General features: G+C 37.6%; 1 protein-coding gene across 5 annotated transcripts in view; it reads left to right on the forward strand.

Moving 5' to 3' along the window:
• Ccser1 (coiled-coil serine-rich protein 1) overlaps positions 1–15,311 on the forward strand; it is a 1,234,532-nt gene that overhangs the window by 625,089 nt on the left and 594,132 nt on the right.

Consider the following 15,311-nt stretch of genomic DNA (forward strand, 5'->3'; position numbering starts at 1 on the left):
CTGATGAGTTACATCTGAGAAACACATAAAGAAACACCTATTCATGTCTGCTTCTGCCTACTTTAACCTCACTCAGCAAATCATTTGCCCAGTGGTTAATGAGGAAAAAAGTACACCATAACAGAACAGAAGAGTGCTAAGGAGGAATTTAAAATGTCTTCTCAATGCTTCCTGCACCCATTCTCCATCTCAAACCATGGCTCTGAATTGCTCACACAATTTAAACAAATTTCTTGTTTTTTAGATTCTTTATTTTCTACCCTGTGGTACCTTCAAGTCCATTTTTTAGAAGAGATTAGTAGCACCCTATTCAAATTTCATGTCTTTCCAAGTAGCTGAATTTTTAGGGGACATATTTGTATCAAATTTACATGTAGCATCATTATAAAAATTAAAATAATGGCTTATAATTATTGTATAACTTGACTTCTTCTTTGATACCATTTTTATCTTGTGATATATATATATATGTATATATATTTATATTTTCTACCTTGTATATATTATAGATTTGACAATTTTTGTGTAAGGTACATTTTCCATTTACAATGAAAGTAGGTGTTACAAAATCTGACCTTATAAATATTTCCTTGAAAAGGTATTTCATGAAGTGATAAGATGACAAACACCAGCTCAAAGACCTTTGAGAAAATTAATGTTGACAAGCAGTATTAAAACAATTACATATAAAAACATTAATAAGACTTCAGAAGTCAAATCCATTTTACACTTTGTTACTACAAATAATGTTTCTACATATTGCTTGTTTTATGTACTAAATAATTCCCACTCTTTTTTTATGGAATAAATAAACTTAACTCCTGTGTTGCTAGAATGAAAGTCAGTCCTTGTGAGTTCGGAGTACACAGTCTGACACTGAGTCACAGAGCTAGGTCTCGTTTTCAGAGTAAGTAACACAGTGAGCAAAGATGGACTGTTTTTCCACAGTGCACAGAAATGCAGGGAAGCACAAATGTGAGTGTATTGTCCTAGAAATACAGAGGAAGCCCATGCAAATACTAAATGGTAGGTCACTTTGCTGATTATATGTCTACATAGCATTCTAATTAACTCTGTAATCCCCTTTCTCTTTCTCTACACCTTTTTTTATTTCGTCTTTCTCACCCTTCTTTATTTTTGTCTGTATTTTGTTTTTATGTTCTACCATTCTTTTACTCCTACTTTCTCACAATTTTGCTTCCCCTTTCCTTGTGTCCTCCATTGTCAAGCAGCAGTGGTCCTAGCTCCCAGACTAATGCTAATGTTAGCTAATTCTGTCTATCAGTCTCTAAATGCTCTCCATGTGCTGGACGCTGAGCGTTGCTTTATATCAGATGAATAATTATACTTGGGAGTGCTTGCGATTGAATGGCAAGTTCAATTCAATTTGTGTGTGGTTTGATTAAAATTATGCTGTGACCGCTTCAAAATTAAACGAAAAGTAATAGACTACTGAATTTAGATTGATGGCAATAGAGTAGAAAGCTCTAGGGTTGTGTGCATCACATTTATTAGAGTGCCCAGCCCCTTTCTTTACCAATTCTCTCTAGGCTGATTTAAAAAAGGCAGCAAAGCCACACTGCTTCAGTAGTATTGAAAAACAAATAACGTTACATTTTAATTGTCTACAACTTTAAAAAGTTAGCAACTCTTTAACATATTGTTTGCTTCCCCCTTGTATAAAACATGCAAAAATTTAGTACTTCATGATAAAATTAATAGATGCTATTATATGCAGTAATGGTACAAGACAATTATAATTTTTTTTCAGGAAAATTTATTAAGTACTACTGCCAAATCTAAAGCTGCCTCCTGGTAGGCACATATCGTCATTATTGTAATATTTTGGTGATTGGCTTTTGAAAAAATATCCTGAAGTTTTGCATTTAAACTACGTAAAATTTCTAAAAATAGGAGTCTACCACAATGTTTTCCTTGATTGTGGCTTTAGAAGTGACTATAAACATGGAGTTGGTGAGATGGATTATCAAGTAGAGGCACTTAACTCCAAGTCTGAATTTGATTCCTGGAATTCTTATGTTAGAAGCAGAGAAGGACTCCTGTAGGTTGATTGTCCTGACAGGAAGATTCAGGAGATCTTCATTAGGAATTGTTGAAGTAACTTTCACTGGTAGAGAGACTGAAAAAATGGAGACTGTTAAGAGATGGCAAGTTCTGTTGAGTACACTGAGGTGGCGATGCATGAAGGATACTGACATGCCTGCTCTGCAGCTTGGCAGAGATGATAAATGTTAGTTTAAAAAGGTGGATGCTGTCCAAGTTTGCTTTATGTTGCTGTGATAAACACCATGACCAAAAACAACTTCAGGAGAAAAGGGTTTATTTGGCTTAAATTTTCAGATCACAGTGCATCACTGAAGGAAGTCAAGGCAGGAGCCCAAAGGAGAAAATGAAGCAGAAAACAATGGGGGATGTTGCTTACTGTCTTGTCCCCAGGCTCACTTTTGGCTACCACTTTTCAGATAGCCCAAGACCATCAACCTAGGGATGGAACCACTCTTAGTGGTCTGGATCTTCCTACATCCATTGATAATCAAAAACTGTCCTGTAGATAATAATCTGAAAGATCAGTGGGCTCGAGACAATCCTTAAACTGTGGTTTCCTCTTTACAGTTACAACAATGTCACCACCAAATATGAGCCCTTACAGACAGCTTTATAAATGAAAAGAACGTTAATGAGATATATGATTATCTTTCAAGATTTTGACTTGCTTCATCAAAGATTTTATTTTGCTCTTAGAAATAAATTTGGGGGGGGTGTGGGATAAAAGAAAAAGAGATAAATTTTGTTTTAAAGACCACATTTTCTGTATCCATTCCTCTGTTGAAGGGCATCTGGGTTCTTTCCCGCTTCTGGCTATTATAAATAAATATGCTAAGAACATAGTGGAGCATTTGTTTTTGTTGTATGTTGGAGCGTCTTTTGGGTATATGTCCAGGAGAGAGTCTCTGTCAAGCATAGAATTCATAGATGGGTGCTAGGAATTGGACTCAAGTCACCTTCAAGATCTGTAAATGCTATTAATCATGGTCCTATCCCTCTAGGCCATGAGTATTTTAATTAATAGTTGTGAAGGGAAATAGTCAATAGACAAATAAGAGAAGGAATGTCAGTGTACAGAATTTGGCAATGAGTTTCTTCCATTATTAATAGCCATATGTGACTTTGAAATAATATAGTACATTTAATACTTCAACCAATTTATAAATACAAATTTGATGCAGGGATCATTGATGTAAAACAGTGTTTCTTCATTTCTAGTGATATTGTGTTTACTAATGTCTTACAATTTAGTGATAAACAGATGCACAATAAAGATTTTAGGAGACTCCTTGATTATTTCTTTTCTAAAATGAAATTATTTTTAAAAGTCTGTGAGAGAGTATACATGCAAGTGCCAATGCCCACAGAAGGCAAATAAGGATGTGAGATCATCTGGTACTGAAGATACAGAAGATGGGAACAGTCTGACATGGCTTCTATCAACTAAACAGGGTTCTCATCAATGCTTAGCCAGATCCAGATACCCTATTTGATTATCTTTATTCCTATAATTTAGCATAAGAAATATTTCCAAGAGAATAATGGGCATTAAAATGTTCAACATGGCTTGAAAATTAATGTGATTTTCCTCAGAATTCAAAAAAGAATGCAATCTTAAAAAGCACAGTATTCTATATCTGTAACTTTTACTTTTTAAATCTTATTTATTAATGATGGCTTTGAAATGTTTTAGCTTTTCTTATAGCCCACCACCCACCAGAGATAGTGGAAAAAGAAAGGCTATGGGGGACATGGATCTCTTTAGAAAGGATCTTTGGAGTAATTCTCATCTGTGTTTTCTGGAAATTGACAGTTAGTTCATAGGTCAGCAGGGACAGCTTGATCGCCTCACAAACACTTTACAGATATACCAGTAGTGAGTTTGGTAGAGTTTGGATGGTAAACACAAATCAGCAGCAGTGGCACTCACTACATAACAAAGACAGCCAGGGTTCACTGTCAGAGTGAGTCTGTAGGAGGGAGCAGCAGGTACAGCAGCTGTGGCTCTCTGTGTAGGACAGATAAGCGAAGTGTTGTACAGCTAGCTTCATAAGCAAACCTAGCCCTGCCTCCATCATTGTCCATCAAGTTCTAGTTATACCTTCCAAACATCACATGTCCTCCACGAGTCTTGCCTTACCACAAGTCTTTCCTCAACATGTGTGACTGTCTCAACCGACATCACCCCATCAATCAGCCTGAGACCACAAAAGCAACAAAAACTGTAACACAAACAAAAGATTTTTGGTGTGATTCTCTATATAGAGTCCCAATGACTAGAGCTCAATTATAGAATATAAGACAGACTAATACATATATGTCATTAACAACAAAAAAGAATCTCGTGTGTCTCTTTATGTATTGTTTTAGTAAAACATCCTTTCTCCTGTGTCTGTTTTAGCAAAACATTCCTTCACATGTCTGTCTTAGACTTTTCCTATATCCACTTAAGAAAACCACTCTTTTATGAGTTTGTTCCAACAAAAAAAGGCATAAAATGCTTAAAGACAAACCTCAAACTGTGTCTTAAGCACGAAATAAGATTGAGCTTGAAAATGATTACCGGTGATTCTCCTACTTTTAGTTCTTGTATGTCTTTATTTTCTTAGAAATCCTTTTCCTATTTGACTGAGTATTTTTGAGTTTCAAAGCTAATTTGATCTCCCATATTTTAAAAGGAATTTTTTTCAAAGTCAACTGAGATAATTCATCAAACCAAAAGCAAGGTACCTCAAATCAGAGATTCAGATGATGCTCACTTGGCCCTTGGATATGTGTCATCTCCTTCTGTCCTCTTGACAAACACAACTCAGTTGTTACTCCAGTATATTTAGACATGACTTTTACCTTCATACTTTCATCCTTGAATATTTTTCCCCAAGCAACCCAAGCACTAACTCATTCGTGTTATCCTCTCCATTTAAATTGCCAAAATATCCATCCTTTGGTTCTGACTGCTGGTTTATAGGTAATATATGGCAATAACCTTGCCATACTTGGCTCTCTGACAATGTTATCCTGGTCAGTTAGCTGCAAGATCACCAGTATAGTGATGCATGGTCTCCAGTATGTTGTGTTGCCAAGCAGTGCTTCTTAGCACGTTAGATGTATTAAAAGATGTGAAACTTGAATACTTTCAAATTACAATAAATTTATTGGGCTACAATATTTATATAGAGTAGCACATTCATAAAAAACAAAGCAATGTCACAGTAAACAAAATAAAAAATTATTATATTTTTAATTTCACAAGGAAGTAATGAACATGTATTTTACCTGCATAGGTAAATATATTACCATTACTGGTAGATGAAGTATCAGAATATTTGATTATCGTTGAAAATTATATGGTCACTGATCTCGTTTTAAATATCTCTGCTCACTGTTTAAGAGATTAATGAACAAGTATGTAACATCTAATATGTAATTCCTCTGCTGGTAATATATATTTTTAAATGAAAATATTAAAGTTGGTCTTCATATGATTAATACATACATTGATATGTTCAATTGTGTATTTTATTTTTTCTGAGTATGCTGGATGAAAAAAAAATAACTGAAAAAAATAGTGCCTTAGAATCTCCTGGATTTTTCATGACATTTAGATTTGTATTGGACAGTTTGTCTGCTGAGGTTTGATTCATGACATCCACTTTTGCTGGTTGATTGTCAAGTATAAGGCTGTGCTGACTCAACAAAGGTTCAGTGATCTTATCTCCCTTATGCTCATGTCTGCAGAATGCTGTCATCAGCTTATCTCTGCCAGGGAATGGCTGCCTTGAAGTACTTTGTGTACCTCACAATGTATTATAAGAAATTTTATATACATTGGCATAGAGTCAATACCACACAATGAAATGTTCACTATACTTCAAGTGAATCTCCTCCAAAACAGTAGGGTTAGTGGTGAAGTTGGCACAGTGTTATGTACTGATCTTCCTCAATAAAAATATTAAGCAAGAAACAGCTTCGGAACTCTGCCATATTTTTGGATTGTCAGTGCAGGAAGGTCTCTGTAGTGATTCATGGTTTTGCATGTTGTCAAGGTTGAATTACAGAGTTATGAACTGTTGTCTTGTATGAAGTGTCCTATATCTCCCGGGTATTCAAAATAACTGTATTCATACTTAATTCTTTCAGATTCATTCATTGTTCATGTGCATTTCAGGGAGAACAAAAGCCCTTCTGGGGCCCTTGAATTTAGAACTCTATGTAAAGTAGAAGATTCAGAGAAAGAGAACTAAAATTTCACACATTACCATTCCAGACAAAGACTAAAGCCCAGCCATGCTAGCTTCTAGTACTTTTTCTCTCTGACAAAAACTGGTTCTGTAGAGTTGCTGCCACAAAGGGAGCCTGCAGACTTCTCCCAGGCAGAGATGCTGTCAGCTAGTGTATGGGCCACGGAGAAAACTCTTGCAGAAATCTCATGCTAACAGGAAGCAAAGCAGATTTCTTTATCCCATGTCAAGCACAAATTCATAGGTGAAAAACATTACAGGGAGGGAAATGTTCATGAACATTACTCGCAGAAGTTATTTGATATAGATAAAGGGCTATAAAATTGGACTGTGATCCTGACAAAAAGAGATGTGTGTTCAGACAAGGATACTGACAGTGAGGCAGTGTTTAGGACTTGCTATGTCAAAACATTCTTCTGGGCCCTATTGACTACTGACACATTCACATTCACTGTTCTTCCCCAATTCCCATCATCAGTTTCATTATGCCTTTAGTTTCTCACAATGTAACCAAGAGTGCAACTGGAGCATATAACCATCTCTCTAAATAAAGTAAATTTTAGTCGTTACATAAGGAGAAATATAATTTACTTGCATCAGTGATTCCTCAGGGACGAGTGTGATTCATGCCTGCCTATTCTGTGATATCTTCATCTTTGTTTTACCTCTCTCTCTCTCTCTCTCTCTCTCTCTCTCTCTCTGTTTTTTCCTGGGGTACTTATACAGCCTGATAATACTGGACCAAACACTGAGTTCATTTTCTATTTCTCACCTGTCCCTTCTTAAATTTATGTACCATGCTAATACCAGATAATTTAGGGGACTCTCATTTCAACAGCATTAATGCTTCAGTAAAAAACAGGTCTGTGTATGTCAGATTCACCAGTTGATCTCCAGTGCCACTCAAACATCATCTCCTGTCACTCATTTCCTGCTTCTTTATTGAAAGAAAGACTGAAGAGTGAAAAAGCATCCAGACTCTGTGACTGTGTCACTCTACAAATGCATACATCCTTGTGTAAGGGGTTAACATGCTATGGCAAAAGTCAGGTTAATTATAGGCAAAAGACTAAGAGAAATGTTAAAAATTGAAATGAAAAACAATGTTAAAAGAGATTAAGAAATAGAACTAACTATAGACAGGACTCTTTATCTTTGACAAAGGATTTTCCATAGACCAGTGGAGTTTCTCAGATTATTTTATAATGCTGCAGTCAAATCTAGCAAATGGAGTATTAATATGATGTGTCCAGTGTACTTATGGAGAACATGTGTGAAGTCGTTATCACAGGGAGAACATGTAAGGCAAAGAACACAATACCAACAATTGTTACTTTCTAGGCCAGATTGTGCAAGAGAGTTATAAGATGAACTATAAGAGTTGATTTTAGTAATAATTCAAATCTATTTCATAAAACATGATTCCCAAGGTAGCATGATTTTAAACCATAACAATTATTCACAGCAATTTTTGGTACATGTCCTTTAAAAGCCAGTGTACATTGTAACTTAACTGACATCCCAGTCTGAATTAGCCACTTTACAAGAGCTTGCTTGTCACAAAAGACTAGCGGTGATCATTGGAATCTTCAATTCCTAGATTTTTCTTAACCAGCTAAAGCTTTATTCATTTGCTTACTTACCTAATTTTGCTTTTTCTTTTATTCATTTCTTTAATTTTTACCTTGCTTTCTTTTGAATTTGTCTTGTTTTCTATTGTTGCATGTGTGTGTGTGTGTGTGTGTGTGTGTGTGTGTAAAATGCATAAATCCAACCTCTATCTGTATTTCAGAACTATTTTCAGGACTGAGTGTTTGGTCTTACAGAGTTTTTAGTGGATGACAAATAGGATTGTTGCATGACACTATCCTGGGAAGACAGGAACAAACTCCTACTGACCCTAGATATGTAACAAATGACATATACTCCCTAAGTCCAATTTGGGGACCCAATCAGTTTTATTTGTGTTATTTACAGGAGTCTAGGTGAGGGGTTACTTACAGAAGTAGGCATGACTTAAAAAGAAAAAAAAAACTATTGCATCCCCAAAGCCAACCCAGAGTGCATGGTAACTCACAAAAGCTGAAGCCTTGACTGCGCTGCACCAGCTCAGGCAGCCCAGCAGATTTGACAGTCCCTTCCAGAGGGTTCAGCTGACCTTAACTTCTCCCAACTATTTGGGCTCTTCTCTGGTACCTTCAACCAACTTGTCTTGAAGATTATAGCTCATATGTGCTTGGGGAGGGAGAGACCTGGTGATTCTGACTAGGTACTTTCTGAAACCATTGAGTCATTTACTTCCTGAGTCTAATAAGCTTCCTTTCAGGTTGAAAAAAATTTTAACCTCCCCTTAGTACACCATGTTTTTTACCTTGTTTTAACATTTGTGTCTTACATAGTTTCTTGACAGGATGAACAGTTTTTAACTTGGAGGAAATTGCTACACAACAGAGATCTAGTTAGACTTTTACATTGCTAACATGTTTTCACAGAGAAGCTGGAGAGGAATGTGCGTGAAAACAGGAAGCAGTTAGGAGGATGCATTAGCTTTCTGGGGTTGATGTAAGAAGGTGCCAGGAGCAGATTTAACACACAGCTTCTTCTCTGCAGACCAGAAGTCTGAGTTAACATGTACAGGACCACATCCTTCCAAAGCTCTGCGAAAAGGAGTCTTCCTGGCTGTTAATTGCTGGCAATAGGAAAAGCTGTTTTGCTTGTTCTAGAAGGAAAGATAGATAGGGGAAACTAGGTATTTTCTTCATAGAGGCCTTATTGTGACCCCTGTCTGTCTTTATGTGGTCTTCTTGACAGCTTTTCTGTGAGAGTGTCACAATGCCTTTTTTCTTTTAAGGATACCAAGCACATTAAGTTAATGGCTTCCTAATACAAAGTCTCATTTTGCATGACTGTAGCTTCCAACATGGTCGTGAAAAGTAATGTCATATGCAGAGGTTCCCGGTGGGCAAACCATGTGAGGAAATAAAACAAATAAAGGACAGAGGCTATGGAAATAAGAGGTGGTATTCTGAATGTAGCTAATATCTCTTTATGTTTAAATTTCAGGAGTGGATAAGGACATTGGAAATACAAATGAAACAGATGTGCAACAAATGTGCAAGGGGTTGAGACAGATTCAACAACTTTGGATCTTACAGTAATGGTGTCAGAACTAAGGAAAGGGAGCAACCTTGATTAATATCATCCTACAAAACAAAATGCTATGCTTTTTTCTCATTTAGACCATTATATGACTTCATGTAGGTTACAAGAATTCACAATCATTTCAATCTCTAACCACACTCACTCCTGACTTACAGATCAAGGTACTGCCGAAAGGAAGTGAACTGAATTCTTAAAGATAGATATGTTTCCAGCTTGTGTGATATCAAATAGACAGTCTGTTCACAATTTTCAAATGCTCTGCACCACGGGTTTAGCTGTACATCTGGTAAAAATCAATTATGAACCAGTCTCATTATGGAATCTCGGAAGTTTCTTAGTTCAGGTTTCATGAGAGCCAATGAAAAGACATTTCTTCAGATGTTTATTGATATGACAGTACCTCTGTCTTTATAGTTTTAACCCCTTTCCTAAAACATAAAACAAAATCACGCCTGTTCCTGCCTCTTTCTACCCCTGTTCAATCTCTACACTTCTTTTCCAGTTAGTCAAAGCATGAACTGAAACATCTCAGCTGCAAACAAGTCCGAATCCCAGCCCAGCATCATGGATTGGAGCTCACAGAATGAAATGCTAATTTTTGGAGTCATAATCCATGCCTTTTAAAAACAAATGAATCAATGGTGCTCTATCCTAGTTGGCCACTACACTTTTCTCATGATTTGAAAAACCATGCTTGAATTACAAACTTTTAAATTTTATTTAAGGTTTGCTTTACTCTTTTCTCACATATTTACATCCTACTGAAGCTTTCCCTCCATTCCTCTCCTACCCGTCTCTGTCTGCCCACCCCACCATCACTCCTCCATTTCTCTTCAGAAAAAGGTAGGCCTCTCAAGGGTATCAGGGAAGTATGTCCCATCAAGTTGCAGTAAGATAAGGCACTTCTCTTAGTGTAACCCGGTAGGAGGAAAAGGGTCCCTAAAAAGGGTTCCCACTGTTAGTAGTCCTACAAGAGGACCAAGCTACACAACTGTGACATAGAATATACATGGCCTAGGTCAGACCCATGCATGCTTTCTGATTGTTGGTTAAGGCTTAGTGAGACTCTAGGAACCCAGGTTAGTTGATCCTCTGGGTTTTCTTGTGGTGTCTTAGAACCCCTGACTGCAGCAATTCCTCTACCCCTCTCTTCTGCAGAATCCCCCAACCTCTACCTAATGTTTAACTGTGGGTCTCTGCATGTTTCCTTAGTTGCTAGGTATAGCCTCTCTGATTATGATTGAGCTAGAAAGAATCATGTTATCTCTCTCTCTCTCTCTCTCTCTCTCTCTCTCTCTCTCTCTCTCTCCCTCCCTCTTCCTCTCTCCCTCTCTCTCTCTTCTTCCCTTCCCTCCCCCCTTTCCTTCCTTCCTTCCTTTTCTATTTCCTCTTATTTTGCCTGTCCTGTTTTGTTCTATTCTAGGTATCCAAGGGCTTCTGGCCTTCCAGGCATGGGCTCCCTCTGCTTCATGGGTCTCAAGCTGGACCAGTCACTGGTTGGCCACAATCCCAATTTCTGTGCCACCTTTATCCCAGCATATCTTGTCGGCAGGACAAATTATAGGTCAAAGGTTTTGTGACACGATTGGTGCCCCAAACCCTTCACTGGAAGTCTTGTCCAGTTACAGAGATGACCGGTTCAGGCTCTGTAATCCCATTGCTAGGAATCTCAGCTACAGTCGTCCTCTGAATTCCTGATTTCTAGCTCATCTCTGAGATGCTTCCAATTCCAATTGCTTCTCCCAGTACTCTTCCTCCATCCTCCAACTACCTGATCCCTCCTGCTCCTGTCCTCACCCCACCCTCCCCATCCAGCTTTGATATCCATTTTATTTCTCCTATCCAGGGAGATACATGTACAACACACACACACACAAACACACACACACACACACACACACACACACATCCCTCTTATTATTTAGCCCCTCGGGGTCTATGGAATGCAACATGCTTATACTTTACTGCTAATATTCACTTATAAGTAAATCCATACCACGTTTGTCTTTCTGAGATTGGGTTACCTTACTCCATTAAGTTACACCACAGCATTTTGTTCAGGAAGTTAACAATACAGAGAGGGCCACCCTTAGGTATATATTGAATTCTAGTATAACCTAGTATACTGGATTCTCCCCTTTAGAGCCTGAGTCCATGTGTACCTAATTAATACATAAGCGCTATAATCTTCCGGCCTCCATTATGTACTCCTTTTTCATTGAATCCTCAGATCTGATTCAAACAGATGCTAAACTGCAGTGGTCCCATTGTTGATAGGGTATAGCATAAGGAAAGACTCACTTGACCTTTATTTCTACCTTCTTTAGCCTCACAGAATCCTCATCACATAGGCAGAAGCACATGAGAGACAGAAGATACTTATACCTAAGTCAAAGGGCAATGTAGATTTGTGGAGTCATCGAAAGATGTAGCTAATACCAATAATTTTTTAAATTCTAGTGCTCAGTGTTGATGGTTGTAAAAGGGTTCACCTTACTTTTCTGTAACTTTTTTCACTGCAAAAAGTAAAGGATGGTAAAGTACTGAACAGGACTCTCTGGTGTATATCACAGAAACAAAAGTGGGGCACCATTGTCTGCAAAAACAAAGGAAAACAGTGCTAGCACACAGAATAGATTTTCCTACATCTTTCCTCAGTAAGTGAGTAGCACAGTGGTTTAAGTAGCCTGGGAAAGGGAAAGTAGAAAGCATAGACAGCCCATTGCTCACAGTTAAAGGTAATGTTAACCATTAGGTACCAGGTAGACAGTCATACTTCAAAGGCAAAGACACCTTGTAGTTCCAGAGCTTCTAGAATCTGCTGATATATGCTGACCCACAGTCGGTGACAATAGTCCTCTTCCGAGGCATGTGTACCAGGTCCCATTCTTTCTGCTCTTACTATATTCTGTTCACCCCAGATTACCAGTTTCACTCGGTCATTGTGATCATTGCAGGTCATCCCTAGAGTGTGCTTCTGTATCCTGGAAAGCAGCATGCCCAGGTTTGAACATCAAGGACACTGCTCTTTTATGACCATATTTCACTGAAAAGTTAGCCTGTCTCCTTGGAAGTTCCAAGAAAAAATTAAGTTTCATTTGAACAAGTTTCTTTCTTTGGCAGCTGTTCTCGTTCTTCTAACTCTGCTGACTTTCTTACTGATACACGCTCATTAAACTGGAGTAAAAATAATCGATGTGAGCTGTGTAGTTTTGATTTTGCCTCCCTGGATTTTGGCAATATTAAGCAAGTCCAGTGATTTTCTCTTTGGGTTTTGCTTTTGTATTATGTAAATTATTATTGTTATTGACATCAAAATCCATCATAAGATGATGTTCAAATTCCTTTGACCCACTTAATTCATTGACTAATCTTGATCCACCACACTGTGTCGATTTTCTTATAATAAATTACATTGCTTTTCCATTTTAAGTTACCTTTTATTCTCCTTTCAATTTAATTATTAGCAGTACTTCGTATCCGTCATTATAACCTCTAGATCTATGTTAGGTTCATACTTTTTTAAGGCAGACTTCACGTTATTTTAATTTTTTTAGAAATCAGTCTTCCTAGTTTAAACCTATTCTTTCCAAATACCCTTTTATAAACCAGGAATAACAAAAGTGGTTTCTTTGATCTTCAAACTCAAGGTACATGGAACAGTGCGCTGTGCCTATCAGATGTTTCTCCCAAAACAGCCCACCGTAATTATTGCTCTAAAACTTCCTAGTGTGATACAATGCTGTTTGTCTGTGTTAACTTTTGTTGTGCAATATAGGCCTTATTCAAATGGTCATAGTTTACTTCAGTGTCTTGAAACATTTTGTTTTCTTGGAACTGGGTAACAAAATTCTTGTATATATTTAACCTTAATTTCCAAACGATTCCCACACATATTTCAGCCTACTGCTAGTTGAAGTGAGTGAAAGTGAGGCACACTGACACAAATATCTCAGCACCTGGGAGGTAGAAGCAGAATTCAACATCATCCTTGGCTTGCAAGGAGTAAGTTTGAGAAGTTTGAGGCCTGCACGGAATGGGTGTGTGTGTCAACTTGACACAAGGTAGAGTCATCAGAGGGAAAAGAGCCTCAGTTGAAGAAATGCTTCCATGAGATCCAGATGTAAGGAATTTTCTGAGTTAGTGATCAATAGAGGAGGGCCTACCCTGGGCTGTTGGTCTTGGGTTCTGTAAGAATGTAGGCTGAGGAAGTCAGGGGAAATAAGCCAATAAGAAGCAGTCTCCCTTCGTGGTCCCTGCTTCAGCTTCTTCCTCCAGGTTTCAGTCCTGCTTGAATTCCTGTCCTGACACTCAGCACTTAAGTTTTAGAAATATTTAAAATTTTTGTTTTGCATGTTTGCAATGTGTTTCTGGTGCCTGCCAAGACCAGAAGAAGGCATGGAATCTTCTGGAACTCAACTAGAGTTGCAGCTGATTGTGAACCACTGGGAATCAAAGCCTAGTCCTCTGAAAAAAAAGTGTCCATAACTGCTAAAGCTGTCTCTCAAGTACCCTGTGTTTAGTATATTTTGAGTTGCCTTTTACATAGGGAGAAACAGGTCTAGTTTCATGTTTTAAAATTTCATGTGCTGTAATTACTACATAAATAAAAAGAAAAAAATACATTCAAAGTTGCCATACCCCCAGGCATTGAATAGACATATGTAATGTATGAAATTTATATATAAAAATATAAAAGTAAAAATCAGACTTGTGTCTATTAAATTTCTTTTTAAATTTATCTTTTGAGAATGTCATACAGGAATATGTATCTTTATATTACTTTCACCCTCCCTCCCACAACTGTTTTGTACCCCTGTAGTCCTGCTCAGATTCACGATGTCCTTCACTTTATTTGTTATATGTTACACATGCACACACCCAAAATCATTCGCACACATACACACACACACAATCATACACAAACACATATACAATCATACACACACATACACAGTCATACTCACACATACACACAAATTCTAGTTTGAAGTGATTTATTGTTGTTCATAGTTGTAATATTTTTAGGTTGAGTCACAGGATTGGAGTTATCCTAAATAAGACCAATTTTCTCTCTCTGAGAACCACTAGTAGTTAGTAGTTCTTCATTTATTAATGGAACAAGTCAACTGCTGGTGCCATCAAGCAGGTATAATGTAGGCAACCATATTCATTCATTTCTGGGGATCAGTTTTCTATAATAAAATGAAACACTATCTCCCAGCAGATATCCTACTCCTGTTGCTTTTACAAACCTCCACACTCTACTGTAATGTTCTCTGAGCCTTCAGGATAAAAGTTGTGTTGTATTCATATCAAATGCAATAAGATTCTACTGAGTCAGTTGCTTTCTATATTTTGACCAGTCGTGAGTTTCTGTAATGGTCTCCATCTGCTGCAACATAAAGCTTTTTAAAATGAGGGCTGTGGCTTACTTATCTCCTGCTACAAGTTAACTATTTAGAATGGAGTAAGAAATCGTAACTGTTTAGGAAAATAGCAGTAGTGGGTTCTCCTCTGGGTGTCTATGAATGGCTTGTGGTAGGGTTGACATTACTAGGCATGAACTCCCTTATATTGAACAGTCCTTAGGTCCAGTGAGACAAATGTTAATTACCTCTAAGATGTGCCTATCACAAATGTACTGTTGGAGAAATCTCGTCACACTAGCCATTGCTGTAGGGCACAGGCTTTATAGCTATGGCGCACTAATGTTTGCTCACCCTTAGTAGCAGGCATGTCACTTTCAGGTAATATGACAGCTAAGCCTCAGGGATGAGGGCAGTTCCAGTCTGGTTCCTGTAAGTCCGCGTCATGCATGGCATCTCCAGCAACAGAGTC

This window comes from Rattus norvegicus, chromosome 4 (genome assembly GCF_021556685.1).
Source record: "Rattus norvegicus strain SHRSP/BbbUtx chromosome 4, alternate assembly SHRSP_T2T, whole genome shotgun sequence".
Lineage (NCBI taxonomy): Eukaryota > Metazoa > Chordata > Mammalia > Rodentia > Muridae > Rattus > Rattus norvegicus.